Genomic DNA, 7,513 nt, shown 5'->3' on the forward strand with positions numbered 1-7,513 from the left:
TGAAGGACCATGCAATGTACGATTGCCATACCCTGTCAATTAATCACCAAATCACCAATCTCCACAGTATAGTACAAAATACTACAATATGGTAATAATATACCATATTATAGTATTTTGTATTACTATAAATAGACACTGATTTCCTTTGCCCAGACGTGGGTCACAGGGGCCCTTGTCTGGAACCAGGCCTGCAGGTAAGGCTTGTTGGTGAGCGACTTATGGCCTGGCCTGTACCCACAGTGCCTGGCCGAGCTCATTCCAATAGGGCAACGTGGGCGGCCCTTCCTATTGGCTCGCCACCTGTGGGAGGGGCTAATGGGGGTCAGGTGCAGTGTGAGCTGGGCGGCGGCCAAAAACAGAGACGGCAGTCCAATCATCTGGCTCTGGGGACGTGGAAGAGCAACCACAAAACACAAACCAATTTCTCTCTGGAATGAGGCAACCTGTTTGCTTGATCAAATGTTCTGGTTAGAAAAGGGGTAACCCAGGGTTCTTTTTTCAGGGTTGTATACCCGAATAAGAGCATATTTACATGTTTAGGTTACTTAGGGTTACCTAGTTCACTTAAACGTAGCCGGTGTGGTTCATGAAAACGTTTCAGTGACTACAATACATTTCATGTTACTTGTGTGTTGAGGAGGCTTATTGTTTTCATATGGCAGGAAAGTGAATAAGGGAAATCAACATTAATCTCGGACCCCAAGGCTTTATATTCCCATGGAGACAGCATATCTAATTAGGCTAGCATGTTGCCTCTTCCAGCACAGCTGCACTCAGAGATTAAACAGACAGTGGCTGCCAGCTGTTACACCGATTTGCTAGCATGGACTAATTGAGATCAGCCAATGATGGCAGAGTGAGGCCCATGTCACTCGTCCTCATCATAATATGTAGTATATCATCAGATGATGAGGTTAATCAATAGGATTGGAACAGAGGACCTGATTTCAATGTAAATATTCCAAAATCTAAAAGATTCAATTGAATTGTGTTTAAATTAAAGCTTTCCTATTGAGAGTGCTTTGTTTATTTATGTTGTTCTGCTGTGTTTATGAAAATGAGATTTTGCTGTTCAACAAGGCACAGTCACATATTATGGTCTGTTGATTGATGCAAATGTAGGTAATTGTGATAACCAAAAAATGCATGTTAGGCTGAGAAGTTATTTTCTAATATCAAATAAATGCTAGAGTGGCTTGACAGAAAAACACCCGTAAAATCATGCCTAAGGACAATTTTAGTGTTGTTCATCAGCATAGCCTGCATGATCTTAGTGTGAGAAGAATCAAAGGACCAGAAGATAACCCACACAACAAGTACTGTACATATACATAACTGTAAATATACATGCATATACATGCACATTTATTCGAACCCCAAACCCTAGAACTATGAAGAAAGTGCTACCCATTTGGTCACTGTGCCGTATTACCGTGTGTAATTTAAAATGATTTCTACACTGATTTTTAAAAGTTACATTTCTTTCAAAGGGCTTTGGAATAATGAGACATTGTCTTTTCTGTCATTTTAGCAAGTGTAAAGCCATATAAATGTGACTGCTCTTGAAAGAATGCACCCTAATATCTCTACCCAAACATTTATCCATTTTCGATATTATAATCTGTAGTATTGTGCGTGGTTCTGTTCAGGCTCACAGGAATCTGGATCTTATCCAAGAAGACTAACTACACTTGGAATTGGACACCAGCAAATAACAAGGCACACCGAAAGAGACAATCATTCACATTCAAATCCACAGTGTCACATAGTGAGAACTCACTGCCTGAATAAGTTGAGGTGAGTGAACCACTACACCATCAGTGACTTTATAGCCAAGCATAAAATACTAATTATTTGACTCAAACCATTGCATTCCTCTTCACACTTGACAAACCATCACGTCCAATCCAGCTACTATACAGTGCTGTCAGACAAAATAATCTCCTCTGCAAAGAATTTAACTCCGTACCTCCTAGCACAGTGCGACGATGCAATTTAATGCCTCCTGTGATAACTGAATGGAAGAAACTCTTGAAACGTCACAGCTTATAATAAGCTTGTCAGCTTATCATATTAGGGATGTGAGCTTATAACATTAGCATTTAAATGTTCTCGCATGTACAGTAATGTGATTGGGGAGTGTTGCCATTTCTGCACTGCCACTGAGGAGATGAACAGAGTTGATGATTCTGTTGTGATGCTATGTTCAGGGTCGATGGTTGATGACTCAAAAAAAAAAAATGCAATGATTTGTGGGCTTGATTAGATTAACTGCAACTTGATGTGGCATATCTCCATGTGGTAGGTGTGGGACGCAGGAGTTGCATTCTGTTATGAGGTCTTAATACAATTTTACATAAGAAGCATAAGTACATTAAGAATGTACTGTAAATATTTTATGTGGTTGTGTATTTTTGGAAGTGCTCTTGTAGCTATGCCATTGAATTAATGATTTAATTGCATTTATATTCGGTGTGGTGCCATATGATACAAATTTTAATTTGTTTCTCAAAACACTCATATCTCACATTTTAAGCCCCTTGAAAACAGAAATGCCATTACATCAATCCAAGTCTCCCGTAAGACGTTGAACAAAAAAATGGTTCAATATGTTCAAGGAAAATAGAATTCTATTAAGTACTTGTTAAAATTGCAATAATACTTAATTTTACCAAAATGGATGAACAATATATTGACAGTATTAAGGTATTGTATATGTGTTGCTTAACCATTTGGGTTCAGACACCCAATTATAATTTGGGTTCAGAATTATGTATAATTCAAGGATACATAATCCTTGATTAATAATAATACAACGTAATTTGTTGACCTATCCCAACAAATAGGTTTGTTACTATTAGTGTTAATAGTTACCACAAAATACAAAAAAAAAAATAAATACAACAAAGTGTTTAAAAATAAAATTATGAAAGTCTTGTGCAAATACCGTAAAAATATTGACTTCACATCGTGGCTTTTCACCTATCGCAGAAGGTCTTGGAACCAATTATCAGCAATAGACGAGGATCACTGAATATAAAATATATTTTGCTCAAGGAATTAGTTAGTCTGGCAAAGGCTTTTAAGTGGGAATGGCAAACATTTCATTAGCATACATACATACATACAACATACGTTCCCTCATTCAGTATTTTACGTTTTTTCTCCTATCTCAATGGTATAAATGTACGTATCCGCAGCATAATGTGGGGATGGACAGATAATATTAAACAAAACTAATTATAGTCATTGGTACCGAACAATCATATCCTGCACATTAAAGTATTAATGCTGGAGATTTAAATAGGCCTATCCATTAAAAGACACAATATTTCATTCTATCAACAAGGAGGAAATAAGTTTAATAGTCCTTTATATCAGTGAGGAAATGGGCAGCGGTAGAGGTACATCAATTAATAATTGAAGTTGCTTTACTCTCATAATACCACCTGTAAATGCTGTTTGCACACTTAACTGCTGACGGCACTTCAAAAATACAAAGCATTATGAAATGCTTGAACAATAATAATAATAATAATACTAAAGTAGTGTAGTACCACAATTATGTACTGTACCATAAAATATTAAATGTTAAATGCATGATGGTAATCTTTGTTAGGGTGAGACTATAGCAGACTATGGCACCGCTTGTGCTAATGAGACGACTTTTTTTTTTGTGTCTACGGATTCTCCCAAAAGTCTTCAGTTCTCTATTTAGGTCATTCGCAACACTCATTAATTTGTTGAGTGCACAATTAAGATGAAAAATCACTCACTTGATATAATTTAAAAATCATTGTTATTGGAGCACATTAATCTCCTGTTTCTTTAAAGTGTTAATTTAATGCCCCTGTTCTGTCTAAAAGTTATTTCTGCTGGAATTGCACAGTAAATACTATTTAGGGTACAGTTTAACGTAATGAGTATACAATAGCATGCAATATGCAAAAACAAATACACGGGTATTTGTTTCTGCTATCTGCATTATCAAGATTGTTTTTTCCCAATTGGTCTGAACTATGTATTTTCCTTTTACAGCACATTTTATGCAGTTTATGCTTTTGCTCCCTTTCGTCCCAACGTAATCTCACTGTGACCAAAGGCTGTTTTGCTCGTTAAATTCAAGGCAATGGCTCGAGCTCATACTGAGATGGAAAGGTTTGTTTTCATATTTCTCACAGCGGTGTTTGATTTCATTACATTTCGCAAAAAAAAAAGCTTTCTAACCCGTCTGAAAAATTGGACCTCCAACAGAGTAATCAACCAATGGGAGGAATGAATACTGCATGAATATTTTTTTTTGCCCATTTAAGGAAACATTTGTAATAAATATTAATGGTAAAAAAAAAATCAGAGTAGGGCTGATTAAATTATACATGGATCAATGGGGTTAGTCAATCATCAATAATTAAAAAAGGACAAAACATACCTCTTCCTCCAACATGACTAAATGGAGCCGATTGCATAACGAGTTACTTAGAACCTCTCCTGCCTCGTGCATGTGCTCTGACAACCTAGCATACAGTACTGTAAACCAATCATAAGTATGCAGACAGATGAAGAAGTATAATATTTTATGAATCTGAGGTAAATGATACAATACGTTACAATACAATTGACTGTTAACTTGTTATGCAGAATATTGATTGAGAGTTTTACTTTTGTTTGAGCTGACACCTCATCTCATCTAAACTAAAAATCTAATTTCGTACAGTGTCCTTGATCTCACCTCTCTTCCTCTTTAGCGCCCAGTAGAGATCCCATCAAGGAGAACAACAGAGGAGCAATGAGGGACAGACACATTTTTGGAGAAAGACCTTGTTGTCATTTTATGGAGATGACATGAGCTCTAATATGCTGACACAGATATTTTACACAGGGATGCATCAATACATTTCATGGATTGGCAAACATGAGATTATCCTGGATGATACCTGTTTATCAATATGTTGCCTTTGATTTGGCAGCCTGTAACAGCACTATTCAGTTTTTCATTAATTTGTACTTTCCCAACTTTTTTGGGCATTTAGTGTTCACTTTGCATTGAGTAAATCTATTGTGGACTGTTTTCAGAAATTTTGGCTGTGACGTTCCTTGGCAGAGACTATTCTTTTTGTCCACCTTTGCAGGCAGCATTTTTACAACAGCCACATTTTATTCAGGAGAGTATCAGTGATGTTAGACTATGTCTGTCTACGATGCCAAGCGAACGCAAGGACCTTCCATCGTGGAGCCAAATGGTAATGAGGAGATACAATATGAAGGGGGATAAGAGCAGCCGCTAAAATTTAGCGAAGTTAAATGAGAGTTGTCGAAATAGGATAGGATAATTGAAACAACCATTCTGTATGTGTTACTCTCCAATGGTTGAACTATTGGCTGTCAGGAAACTACCGTTGCCTGTTAACTTCCACACTTGTGGCAAATGTGAATGACATCATCCTCGGGTGTATCTCAACATCTTTGATCCTTTCACCTTCATGCTGGTAAATGGAGACTTTGATCTTCTACTAACTGCTTCAAATGTGTAAAAAAGAAAAAAAAAGGATACGGCTGTAAATGGACTGAAATTAAGATTTTACATTGTCATTTATGATTATGTTGTCTTTGACATAAATCTTTTTTTCTACAACTCAACAACTCAAGTGGTATTAAAAAAACTGACCCACCTCCTGTTCTTTTGAGACTCGGCTGGATTGAGTATGATTTGATATGTCGCCCAATAAATAGAGATTTTTAAAATTTCACAATGGTTTTGTGTCATTCGAGACAATGTCATTCTGCACACTCGAATCTCCGGTAAGCTGCAGTGACCTTGCAACAGGAGCCCTGTAGCGCTCAAATGCTTTATTGGCATGAAGCAATCAAGTGTATTCAAAACCAAATGACAGACAGGAAATATTAAAGCTCAATGACATTTAGCTTTATTATGCTGCCGCTTCTTATACATTCTGGGATTTAAGTTAAACCTCCAGGTTATATCAGTCTCTCTTTTTCTCTCTCTCTGAGTCAGCATGCTCTTTCTGCAGCAAATTCACCAGGTTCACCTGTACACTCATATCCATAGGCGCAGATAGGCATGGGGGGGGGGGGGGGGGGTAATTTCATCAAGACCAGGATCTGCCCCCAGTTAAGGTGGCGAAATATCTGGTGAAACAGGATACTAATGGTCCTATTCCAGAGGGATGGTCATGAAGCCTGCATAGTGTATATTGTACTGCAACTGCTGTTGTGTTTAGGGTCCATCAAAAATGTAGGAATTTGTACCTCTGTCAGAATTTTACTCAACCTTCTTTATAACGATCTCCATATCTGCAAGTTGACCTTATGTCTTAACCCCCAAAAATCACGGTAATATTTGACAACTGGTATTCAGTGGAAAATAAAAAAAATGAGTCACCTGGACTGGCAAAGAAGTAAAGACCAAGAATGTGTTTAGTCAGGTGTGGAACCCCACGGTGATTAGACAACACAGTGGCTGTGTCTGTGGGAAGCCATCCAGAACTAACAATAAGTCAGATCTTGATAGGCCAATTAGCCCTCAGAGTTCCCATGTAAAACCTTTCATGAGGATCCTGTGATTGGAGGCCATTATGGACAGAGAACTACGCCGGGGTGAGCCATTGCCTCCCCAGTGGGATTTTTCTTCCTTGTCCAGTCAAGCTTGCACATGACAAGCACACCAAAGTTCCCCAAGTGACAGTACCTCTACCGGAAACCAATTACAGCTCTTAAATCAAATTGTCATTGACCATTAGAGCAGGCATCTATGGTTGATTGATTCCACTTCAAATCATAATTATAGACAGAATCTGACCATTAGACAAGATTTGCAATGGCCATCAAGAACTGAATCTTGGTACTGTAACTCAACAATGACTTTGAAATGGTCCAAATTTCACAAACCACACACACTCACCCACACAACTCTCTCTCACACACACGCACACACGCACACACACACCCACGCACAAGCACATGCGCCCCCCCACACACACACATTAGAATCTTTGGGTAGGATGCTTTAGTAACATCAATTAGCATGCTTAAATAATTGATAAATCCAATGTAGTTACAATCATCCATCCATCTTCTGTACCGCTTGTCCCCACGGGGGTAGCGGGCATGCTGGAGCCTATCCCAGCAGTAATCGGGCGGTAGGCGGGGGACACCCTGAACTGGTTTCCAGCCAATCGCAGGGCACGCAGAGACAAACAACCATTCACACTCGCACTCACACAATTTGGAGTGCTCAATCGGCCTACCAAGCATATTTTTGGGATGTGGGAGGAAACCGGAGTGCCCGGAGGAAACCCATGCGCGCTGGGGGAGAACATGCAAACTCCACACAGGGAGGGCCAGAGGTGGAATCGAAACCACAGCGTCCTAACTGTGAGGCAGACGTGCTAACCAGTGCACCACCGAGCGCATGTAGTTAAAATCAAACTCCAATATTCTCCACCTCTTGGTACGGTTCAGTTGATATTCTGGTTTGGACGGTTGTAAAGGT

General features: G+C 38.8%; 1 long non-coding RNA gene across 1 annotated transcript; it reads left to right on the forward strand.

Moving 5' to 3' along the window:
- The first annotated feature begins 612 nt into the window (after positions 1–612).
- On the forward strand, positions 613–5,682 carry LOC147061067 (uncharacterized). Its single transcript, XR_015065513.1, has 3 exons — positions 613–955; positions 1,653–1,800; positions 4,749–5,682. It is a non-coding gene; the product is annotated as an uncharacterized LOC147061067 (long non-coding RNA).
- The last annotated feature ends 1,831 nt before the right edge of the window (positions 5,683–7,513 follow it).

This window comes from Syngnathus leptorhynchus, chromosome 2 (assembly GCF_054491065.1).
Source record: "Syngnathus leptorhynchus isolate UIUO chromosome 2, UIUO_Slep, whole genome shotgun sequence".
Classification (NCBI taxonomy): Eukaryota; Metazoa; Chordata; class Actinopteri; order Syngnathiformes; family Syngnathidae; genus Syngnathus; species Syngnathus leptorhynchus.